At 44.4% G+C, this 12,023-nt stretch overlaps 1 protein-coding gene across 1 annotated transcript in view; it reads left to right on the top strand.

Annotated features, from left to right (window-relative positions):
• CNTNAP2 (contactin associated protein 2) overlaps nucleotides 1–12,023 on the top strand; it is a 1,301,514-nt gene that overhangs the window by 927,967 nt on the left and 361,524 nt on the right. The window lies entirely within an intron of this gene.

The following is a 12,023-nucleotide window of genomic DNA, read 5'->3' as shown; positions in this document are numbered from 1 at the left end:
AAGCGACAGTCCTGAGAATTTCACAGCGTTTCCGTGTGCCTAAAAATCCCTGTGCAGAATGAATATAAATGGTAATAATGTGTCGATTATTATTAAAAGCATGTATTTGTTCTGCTGGGTGATCAGCTTGCAAACACATCCAGAATTAGAGAATTCTTTACAAAGAGCCCTGTGCACCACTGGCCAGCTTCACTGAGTTTCCACCACAGCTGATCTGGTTCCAAATGTATGCTCCCAGGAATTATATGAGCCCCCCATGGAATTATTGTGAAAAAAAATCCAGGCATCGGTGGATATTTAGCATCTGTCTCTTAAAGATTATGGTTCTTTTTTAAAAAGTCGATCTATAATCACATTTTCAGACCTGAAAAACAGTGAATCGTAATTCCTCCATATCTTTAAATATCCAGGGTTAATTTTCCTCCACTGTTTCAGAATATGCACAGTTTGTTTGCATTAGTATCTAACAAAAGTCCACTCACTGACTTAGTGATATGTTTCTTAAGTCTCTTTTAATTTATAGATTCAATCTTAATCTCTCTCTCTCCCCACACCCCTTACACTGTCTTGTTAACTGACATGTTCCCAGTGGCCTAGAGGTTTGATCAGATTCGTGGTGGAATTGTTTGCCAATAATACTCAATAACACTTGATAGTAGGCGGGGTGTCCTTCTAGCAGGTGACCCACAATGTCTAGCTGTAAGCAGCCTTTAATGACCATTGATGCAATCATTAGTGGTTATAAAATCATAAATTTCTGGTTTTCAAACGCTTTGAATACTTCCACAAAGGAAAACTTTTCCTCTCCAACTAGTTGGTTATCCTGAGTTTTTATAGGAAAGGTTGGACAAATATTTGCCTGTTTCCCTGGATTTACAAGTTTTCAAAATAAGTTTGTTTTCTAGCATTCTGGGAAGGTGATAAATGAAGCCTGATGTTTGTTTGTTTAGTTTCCTGGGCTTTGAGCCATTGCAGTTAGTTATTGATGGATCGCATTGTCCCGTCTTCGGCCAGATGAGTGCCTTCAGGTTGGCTTTTGGACTTTTTTGACATGACCCTAGGAGTCACTGTCCTTTCTTACTGTGGAGTAAAACAGGATGTTCGAGGCTAATTGTCCTCCCAGATCTAGAGCCCGAAACTCCTCTTTTCCCCCCTTTGCTTCTCCTACGGCTATTTGGAGTGGGGAGCCTCGATTGTTTACCTCTCGGGAGACCCTGCTGCTCTGCAGGGCAGAGAGTGGTGTCACAGAGAAAATCACGGAGCCAACCAGGCCGGCAGCTCTGCTACTCCTGAGATTAGACACGGTAGGTCGATTTTCTCCACGCGTTTGGCTCAAAACGGAATCATGTTGCAGAGAGCAATGCAGACAGATTCTGAAGACCGGCCCCACTCGTGACTCACCCTGAGGCCTTTAAGGTGACCTTGGGCTCTAATCCACTCACCCCCGGGAGTTGGGGCAGACGTGGTTGGCCACTGTGGTGTTCAAGCCCTGCTTTCTACGCACAGGCTAGCAAACGAGTGAGTGGCACCCCACCCTTTAGGAGGGGGCCGCAGAGAGCATCTGGTCTGATCCCGCATGTTTACCAGAAGACTCTAGGCCCTGAGATTCCAAGTGATTTGTGGAAGTTCCTAGCGCACATTCATGGACAAGCGAAGACCCAGCTCACCTGGCCTTTAAGGCCTTGTTCTCCTACCACAGCTACTGCCTCTAAACTAAATTAGATCATTGAGTATCAATTATTTTGATGGCTGTTCATTTAAATAATCTTTCGGTTTAGAGGTCCTTCTTTCCTCCTTCCTTTTTCTCTCTCCGCTTCTTTCTAATGTTAATAATATTAGTATTTATGTGGTTATCATTCCCTTAATACTGAGTAGAAAGTCAAACAAAAGTCCAGTCAAACCCCAGGCCTGTGGAGACAAAATCAAACTGTCCACAAAGGAGAGACAGTAATCCCTAAGCCCAGTCCAAGGCCTGGGTGATTTTTTTCTAGCACCATTCAAAAATTACTTTCTTTAATAATAATAATAACAACAACAGGATGTGTACTGTCTCATTTTACCTAATTCAGAAATAGATCTAGGCCACAGAAATAATCTTGGCTTATAAGTGAATCACCTCGGTCTTGCCAACATACTGAGAGAGAAAAAAAAGTCTTCAATATTCCCTTTATTGTATTCGTGCAAAATGCTGAAGAACAGATTCATTTTCTGGAACACGTTCACCACACCTGACCTTTTAAATTTCCAGATCCGAGATGCTGTAGCTTAGCACGTGGAGAAAACAATGCCGCACCTTATCTATGCTTTAAACTCTATCTGCGTGTCCGTGGGTTTCAGGTGGACAGAGGGCCGAGCAGGGCACCTTTGCTTGTTTCATTTTTGGCTTGCTTGTCAAATGACAAAACAAACCATGGACTGGCCGAGGGCAGCCCCTAGGGGCAGTGGGGCTGTCTCTCTGAGGGATTTGGGGCGAGAGTGGCTTTTCTAGAGTGGGGTTAGTGGAGACAGCGGGAAGCGGGCAGGGTGGGCTGGGAGGGCTGGCAGTCCCTTGCAAGGCCAGCAGATCCCATTTTCTAGGGAAAGGCGAGCGAGCCCTAGCTGAGTGGGAGGACTGTGATGGCTTAGGTTTCCTCCAGAGCCCTTTCCCCCGAGTGCAGGCTGCTGCGGGGTTAGATTTGTGACCTGGGGCGGGGTGGCTGGGGCAGCTTCCGTTCTGTGGGTCCCCATGCAGGGGTCAGCTTCGCCAGGCCTAGCCTTCCTTCTTCCTTCGTTAGTTCAGCCAGTACGGAGTGAGCACTTGAGCACCTGTACCAGGCACACTTTACGGTAAGAATTAAGCAACCACAAGGATGCCTGTGTGCCCTCGGGGACTTCACAGGGCTGCGGCCACAGCAAGTGTGCTGCAAATGCGATCTGAGAAAAATGCAGGCCCAGCGGCACACGTGGGCTGTCGGAGAAGCAGAGAGAGACGCCTGGAGATCCAGTCGGAATTTGGCATTGCACTGCGGGTTGGGAGTGAGCAGTTTTTCTAGCGAAGTGCTTAGAAACTGAGACCTGAAGGACTAAGCGCTGGGCCAGTGGGAGTGTCCCTGACTGCGGAGACAGAATATGCTGGGGTTCAAGGTGCTTAATATTTCAGGAAGGCTCACGGGATCCTTTATAAGAAGTGAAATCACCTCCTCCATTTGTGCTTCTGTTACAATTAAAGGGCGAACACTTTTAGTCCCCGAGAATATGTTCACTCTGGTATCTTAAGGGTTTTCTTTCCCTAAAATGTGATTTCTAGCTAATTATCCTCAGCAAGGAACTTAATCTGTCAGACAGTCCTGCTAATGCTGCTCGCAGCGGGGGCTGCGTCAGTGAGCAGGAACCGACTTAATGGGGAAAATGAAATAGTTAGAGGAGTTGGTTATTTGGGGATTTTCTTTCAAGGTGACAAATGTTACCTGTGTCATCAGATAAGAATTTTTTTTAGTTAAGCCTGGTGCCTGGGTTGGAAGGAGGGAGGAAGGGCCACAAGTCCTATAATGGGATGTCACCTACAGCACAGCCCTCAGGGCCTCCACAGAGGCGAATTGCTGGACTTAGGGGACCTTCCAGACAGTGATGTGACGGTCAACACGAAAGGAAGGGCCATCTCCTAAGACTGTCCTCTTCATAGCAAAGCCAACTGCCATTGTCAGTTGTATGTTTTCTGGGACATCAAAGCTTTTTGGATAGAAACTTCAGAAAGAATATAACGTCTCAGGTCAGCCTGTTCCAAGTTGGGTTTAAACTAAATGCTAAGAGAAAGTAAAATATCCCAACAATAAAAAATATACAGGGTGTCCCCAAAAATGTATACACACTTTGAATCATTACTAATTGCAATGGGTTAAATCTGAAAAGAAAGAAACATCAATTGAACTATCAGCTGTTACAGTGTGTATGCATTTGAGGGACACCCTGTAGGCGTTTTTTATTATACTTTATAATACTAGAAAATTTCAAAGTACTCCATATGCTAGAGAATTTGGTGTAGGCAATGAGTAGGTTCATGGCTTATTTACTAAATCTCATGACTTGGATTATTCTGGCCATTGCCTGAATATTAGCACCTACTTTTTCAGGTTGTACTGGAACTTACTTTGGGTGTCTTCTTCGTGCTAGTTCTTTGGTGGCATTAAACCTACGTTATTCATCTTTGTGTGCCCAGTGCTTGGAATAAAACAGGTAGCTCATAAATGGAAGTTCATATACTCATGATTCTCTCACCATGTGAGGACACGTACAAACACACCAAAAATTAATTCCTATCCTCCTGTGTTCAACACGGTGAGAAAACGGTGGTTTAAGAAGCTCACAGACATATTTTTATGTTGCTCTTTTCAACAGCCTTACATGTTAATGTCTTGTAAACATTGCAAATACAGAGCCAGGGCTCTATCATTTCAAATGTCACTTTGTTTCACCTGTAAAGACTTCCTCAACGTTTAGTTTCTGGAGTTTAATATTCTAGAGCTATCTGGTGGGATCTAGCACCATGAACTCCATTACAAATGGCAATTTTATGGGCATCGTTAATGATGATAGCAATAGAGGTATGTTGGAAACTAAACAAAGACAGGGTTAAGGCGTATTATCAGCATAATATTTACTGAATGCCTACAGACTGCTGGGCACTGTTCTAAGAACTTGAGATTCACCAGTAATCAAAATTTATTTTTAAAAATTCTCTGACATCCTAGAGTTTATAGTCTATGTGAAAAGTGGTAGGGGAGACAAACAGTAAAAAATGACAATAAGAAATAAGTAAATTATATACTATGGTAGAAGGTAATGTGTGCCATACGGAAAAATAGAGAAAGTAAGGGGCAGAGTGGCTTGTAAGTCCGAATAGGACAGAGGGGCCCTGGCCGGTGTGTCCCAGTTGGTCGGGCATCTTCCCATGATGCACAGAGAGGTCACCGGTTCGATTCCCGGTCAGGGCACATGCCCAGGTGGTGGGCTCGATCCCCAGCAGGGGGCGTGCAGGAGGCAGCCGATTGATGTTTCTCCCTCTCCTTTCCTCTCTAAAATCAATAAAAACATATTTAAATAGGACAGGCAGGGTGGGCCTCAATAAGAATATGCCATTTGATCAAGACTGAGTGGAAGCGAAGGACATGGACTTGAGACCATCTGGGGAAACGCCTTCTACACAGAGGAAAATACCAAAGAGAAGCCCTGGGGCATGAGCACCTGGCGTGTTGCAGCCCCAGGTTGGAGGTCAGTGTGGAGGTGTAGATATTTGAAGCTTTTTTTTCCTTAACCAAGCATGTGCAGTTGGTTTGAAAGTATTTTTAAATAATAAGAAGTATTACTTTTAAAGGTCCACAAAAATGGTCAGTCATTGAACCAAGATGACAGTTACTTAGCCTCCAGGTTTTGATTCAGATGAAAATCTCATTACTGTTATAAGCAACAATAATCCAAGAGTAGCTCTAACCTGTTACACAGGGATGGGCTCCTGCTGTCAAATGCACACAAACTGCATCCCTGTCCCATGTGAGAGCCGAAGGAAAGGGAAGATCGGCTTGTCTAAGCGTTGATACAAGCGCAGTCCTAACTCCAGCCAGGTCAGAAAAGAATTGTAACATCCCTACCGCGGAACAAGCGCATTAACAAAGACCTTGCTTTCCAGAAAATAGCTAATGTCTTCCCAGAGAAAAAAGACGCCCATAAGCTCGCAGTCGTTCCTTGGGTGGCTGAGAAGGAGCAGTGTTATTTATGCCCGTCCTCGGCGCCGGGTCTGCCGTCCGTCCTTGGGCTGGAATCGTTTCCCTCCACCTGCACACCGTCGTCTGTCCTTCCAGCTCATTCCCTCGGTGCCTCCTGCAGAGGCGCCATCTGCTTTGCATACCTTGTCTCTCTACACGTGACACGAGCCACTCATGCCACCCGAGCTGCGTGCGTAGCTGGCTCTGACTGACTGCCGCAGCCCACCATGGCGAAGTGGCCTCTGTCACGGGAGGGCCTGGGCTACAGACATGCTCCTAAGACTCACACAGTGTCTGTTAGGGGAGGGAAAAATACATGACGTCAATTTTCTAATCATTTAATTTATGTCAGTAGGATTGTAATTATTGAGGAAACCATCTAAACAAAATAATATTCTATAAAATTTATGGCCATTAAATGTATCTACCTGAAACACTGATGAAACTTTCAAATAGATCCTCTCACAGATGGCTTCAAAAGAAACCCCTAGAGCCTAGCATTATGCTGGGTCTGTCTAGCTAAAAATTTAATAAACAATTAAAACCTGGCTGGGTGGCTCAGTTGAATGGAGCATCCCCTACACGACATGCTTGCAGGTTCAGTCCCCAGTCAGGGCACATACTAGGTTTGGGGTTCAATCCTTGGTCAAGGTTTCTCTCTCACATTAATGTTTCTTTCCCCCTCTCTCTCTCTCCCCCTCTTCCTTTCCTCCTCTCTCTAAAATCAATAAAAACATATCCTTGGGTGAGGATTTAAAACAACAACAACAGTAAAAACCAAAGTTTTTAAACAAGTTTGTGGAAATTAATGCTTTAAATAACTACTTAAGAAATTACTTTGACTTACCAGGAAAGCATACATAGGCCATGTAATAGTCCTAGATTATTACGTTGGTAAATCAGAATCATCACGTAAGGCTGATCTGGAATAAGGTGCCTCTGACTCGTCGGTTTGTTTCAGTGTGAAGTCCTTCCAGTTGGTGTGCAACACGCAGATTGGGAAATGCAGCGTCAGATATATCCACCGACACAGGACCGCGTGCCGGACCGTTCAGCCCCGGCTGTGATCGCGGCTCTGCAGTCCTCCACTTCGTTGCGTTTCTGGTCCATCCAGATCCCCCCGCTAAATCCTTTCTGCCCCCAGCGCATCGGGGGCGAGCCCTGAGAAGGGTGAAATTGCCTCCCTCGCCTTCCCCGGCTCAGCCCTGTTTCGCCTTCGCGGTCCACTGCACCTGGCGTCTGGCTGGTCCTGCGCCGCTTTCTGATGCGGGCGACACGGGCTTTCCCTGCGCGCAGCGCCCGTGCGTGCCTACCTCTGTTGTGCCACTTGTTTGTCGTTTGTAATTCCAAGCTTCATGTTTTCTCGCCGCCACTGGGCTCCAAGCTTGCTGAGGACAGGAACTTAGGTCCTTTCACCCATATGTCCCCAGAAGCTGACACAGTGCCAAAGCAGACCGGGAACTCGGTGGATGGTTGACAAATGTGTGCGTTCCTGGGGCTCCAGTTTTTCACAGCAGAACACGGCTTCCTTTAAAACGAGCGCCTTCCGTTGGACATGTGCTCCTATAAGGCTGCCAATGTTTAAGTTTTGAAGAAACAGTTCTTACTATGTTCTAGTATTTAACTTGAGGCCCTTGCTCACATCTGCCTCATAGTTGATGTTTAATTGTTAGTTGGTTAAGTCAGGAGAACAGCCATTAAGATTTCCATGTCCAAAGAAAGCCACGGACAGTTACTGGAATGCAGTTTATACGGCAAAGGAGAAATTTCAGGGTAAACAAAACTGAAGCTGCTAGTTTTTTCCAGCAGGCCAAGGCTTACCAGCAATATGGAAAATCGCAGGCGAAGCATATATTATAGCTTGGCTCCTGTTGTGTTGTTCTAAGAGTGAGACACCCAAAATCACCCCAGAAGAGTAGCTAGAATACATAAGAGGGCTGCTAAGGAATTTGTATGTTGGTCATTCCCATCTAACAAGTTTTATATACCGTTTTAAATTGAGGTAGTTTATAATATAATATTCTCTTCTTTTTAAAGATTATTTCAAATTTACCATAACTAATGGTGAAAAGAAGCTTTCAGATGAGCCAGTTGGGCATTAACACCACAGTGACATTGTTTGAAAAGCAAGAAACACGAACTGCATATGCAGATATATAGAACATAAAGCATTTCCCACTGGACTCAGCTCAGATTGGCCTTATATTAAAATACACTGTATATAGACCTGCTCTATACTGTGAATATAATACTCAGATTGTATATGGATCACATGAAAAGGAGCCAGAGAACAGCATAGACATGATTGGAAACTAGTTATATCCTGTGAGGAGTTATTCTTTGCTTTTTCCCCCTGGTCATTTTGTGGCTTTATCAGTCCCTGGTCATAATTCCAGCCATGCAAGGAATTGTGTTCTCATGAAGTGAGTTACTTGAGAATTACAGGTAGGGTAAGGACATGGAGTCACTGGTATAAGTAGCAGAGGGGCCTTTCTCATGGACTCATGTCAACATGACTAAACTGGGTAATCTTGAAACCCATTATTGCCAAGGAGAGGGATGCATTCACAGTATGTCCCATATGTGTCCCAGTATTCGAAACATTAAATCAGCTGCATTTAAAACAATGTAACAGTTTTTTAACCCTTACTGGTTTTAGATGAGAGGAAGAGGGGGAGAGAGAGAGAGAGAGAAACATTGATGTAAGAGAGACACATTGATCAGTTGCCTCCCATATGCGCCCTGACTGGTGATGGAACCCACAACCCTTTAGTGCAAAGTATGATGCTCCAAACAACTGAGCCACTCGGCCAGGGCACAGTATGACATTTTTAAATATGTGATTTCATGTGATAGATACTAAGCTCTCAGCAATTACAAAGAGCATTTTCATAGCACACTAATCCAAAGAGAGTACTTGAAATACACTACTTGTCAGTTGCTTCTGTATGAAAATAGAACAGTGGCAGACACTTAGGATTCAGATACACAGTAGTTTCTATTTGCATTACACACATATCTGATAATGCATATTATATAAGCACGCTGTGAATATGGGAATGATTATTTTTCCTCTATGATACTAGGAAAGGAAAATCTATGCAACGTAACCACCTTCTTTCTTCTAGATGATGGCACTTGCGAAATTGTCAACATCCATTTGTCACTTAAGTGTTAATGACTCCAAAGGAATCATTTCAATGTGTAATAGGCAAGCATTAAAAAATAATTTGCAAGATGCATCAATAGTAATTGTTTATGGCATCAATTAGAACTTACATATTACTCTTTATAATGCCACGACACTAAAAAGTTTTAAATGTTTATAAAGATATATGTATATTCCCCCAAACTTTTCTAAAGTAGAGTTTTATTGATGCACAGAATAGTATGTCAGATAATTACGAAAAGCATGCTATTTTAACTTGCTCCACACCTCCCAGTGCTCACAGCTTTCCGTCTCACTTGAGGTCACACCCCTCCCACCTTCATTACTTCTCCAACCTCAGCACCTGCCATCTTTCCTTCTCCACTCACAGGCCTCCTCGAATTCCTGAGCGATACCAGGAATATTCCAGAGTTAGAATATTTACATTTGCATTCCCACTGTCTGGAATCATTTTCCCCAGTCACATGGCTTGCTGGATAATGACCTTATTTATTTAAATGTGACATTTCCTCTGTGTTTAAAAATGCAGTCCCCATACACATGATCTACTCGTCCCTTCCCTGAGTTTTTCTCCTGGCCTTTATCACTTGCTAACTATATATAACTTTAATATTTTGCTTATTATGTTTTGCCCACCTAGGTCCATACCTGTCATAGAGTGGGGGCTCAATAATGAATGGACAGGTGGGCTATACAACAAATACAGGTAACCCTTGAACAATAAGGGTTTGAACTGCGCTGGTTCACTTATACGTGGAAGTTTTTTCAACAAATGCTAGAACTGCATTTTCTCTTATATATGATTTTCTTAATAACACTCTCTTTTCTCTAGCTTACTTTGTAGTAAGAAAACAGCATATAGTCCAGATAACATACAAAATATGTGTTAATCAGCTGTTTATGTTACCAGTAAGGCTTCTGGTCAACAGCAGGCTATTTGTAGTTAAGTTTGAGGAGCATCAAAAGTTATACAGAGATTTTTGACTGCACAGAGGTGGACACCCCTAACCCCATTCTGTTCCAGGGTCAGCTGTGTAGAGAAGATCGTGCATAGGGGGGTTGATGCTGAAAGGTGAATGGAAGCTAAGAGCAAAATATCAGAAACTCATCAATATTAACAAATTGATTAATGTCTTTGCAGCCATTAACAGAGAACATAAGTGGATGACCATTTTGTTTTACTCAATTAATGTTTCCTTTTATGAACCTTATTTTGTATGTATTAAAAAGGGTTTATTACCCTTTATAGAAGGGTCAGGTTAGAACGCTATTCCATCCTGAGTTAAAGTATTGCTATAGGGCAAGGTTAGCGGTAAGGATTAAAAAAAAGGGGGAAGAATTTCAGGATTCAGGGATTCTGTGCCAAAGGCTGATTTTAACAGAAAAGAGATACAATTAACCTAATTTAATTAATGATCTTTAATTAGGTGAAGGTAAATATGCAGGCCTGGATATAACTGACAGTCAGTTCGTTGTCAGCATCGTGTCAGAAAGGGACAGAATTACTAAAATACATGGCAGCTGAGTTGCTGCATTAGAGGCGCTAAAGGAAGGCAGCTCTGCTCGGGCCAAAGGTAACGCTGGAAAAATCATTATCCCACAGAGAATACATTAGTGTAGCCGGCCCCGGGATGGAATTCGTTTGCATTGATCGAAGAGCAAGCTGGAAAGGATTCCAATACAGAGGGTGTTGTTACAGATGAAGGGACATTATCGCTTAGAGGAGGCTTGTCTGGAATCTGTCGGAGCGTCACGGCAGCACCAGAACCGGAACCGAAGTGGTTTTAAGAAGTTCCTACATCGAGTATTTGTATTCTATTATTTGTTAATTTGTTCTTCTAGTCAACTAATATGTTTGAAGGCCTCGTACGTGCCCATCGCCATTAGAAGCCCAGGCATAGGGCACTGAGAACAGTCCCTGGTTTCTTTCTTTCTAACGTGGGGAGGCAGACAGAAAAATAAGTGCACACTAAGTCAGATGCGATAAGTGCTGCGGAGCAAAACAAGCGGCCCGGGAGATGGAAGGCAGCTGTGGGACGGGGGGGGCCCTGACGATGTGGAGGGAGGGCCCTAGACAGGCAGGGCCAGGTGTAAAGGCTCCGGAGGACCCGCCTGGCATGTTGGAGGAGGCGTCAGGTCAGTGTGGCTGGAACCCAGGAGCCGGGAGGAGTGGGGAGCGCCAGGAGGGCTCGGACCTGGAGGGCCTTCAGCTATGTTAGCACCTCGACTTGCACTTCGAACAAAACCCGGTGCCGCAGGAGGGCTCTGAGCAGAGCATCCGAATCGCGGCTGCATCGCGATGCTCCCACTCCAGAGGTCACAGGCCTCTAAGTTAGCCACGTCGCTCTTCCGCCTGCCCCTCCTTTTCACACGGGAAGGTTCGGGGTCCAGGACAGCGAGCTAATTTCTCACCCGCGTTGTCTCCTGTGTAGAGCATTTCAATAGCCCAGAGCGCAGAGTCTAATTTCACCCAAAGGTTAGGTTGAAAAGAACAGTTTTTGGCAAGATGAGGGTAAGAGACTCTGATTGGAGTAAATGGCCTGTGCAGAGGCCCAGGGGCTCCCGAGGCGGAGGTAACTTAGGAAGGAGCACAATGCTGTTCTGCCAGAGGGGTGATGGGCCCGGAGGCGGGAGGAGTTGGAACGCAGTGGGTCTTACTTTCCATGCTGGGGACATCAGCGCATCCACGAGATACTCAGATACTGAGGCTGTTTGTTTTCATTTGCAGGATGTATCTTGTTTTTGTTTCGCATTTTAAAAAAAAAAAAAAAAAAAAGATTATTTCCCTGACCGTGGTGTTGTTCAGTGGTTAGAGCGTCAGCCAGCACACTGAAGGTTCCCGGGTTTGATTCCCGGTCAAGGGCACTACCTCGGTTGTGGGTTCACTCCCTGCCCCTAGTTGGGGCGCAGGCGGCAACCAGTCGATGTGTCGCCCTCACATCAATATTTCTCTCTCTCTCTCTGAAACATCCTCATGTGAGGATTAACAACCACAACAAAACAAAACAAAAATTCCTTTTCTACTTTGCCCACGTAAGCAGAACTTAGGTGTGAGAAAAGGGCAGTGGTCACTTTAAGAATTACAATACTTAATTTTTTTACATCAGCTCAGGGAA

This window comes from Miniopterus natalensis, chromosome 10 (genome assembly GCF_054644295.1).
Source record: "Miniopterus natalensis isolate mMinNat1 chromosome 10, mMinNat1.hap1, whole genome shotgun sequence".
Taxonomy (NCBI): Eukaryota; Metazoa; Chordata; class Mammalia; order Chiroptera; family Miniopteridae; genus Miniopterus; species Miniopterus natalensis.
This window is presented reverse-complemented; position numbering and strand designations above follow the sequence as displayed.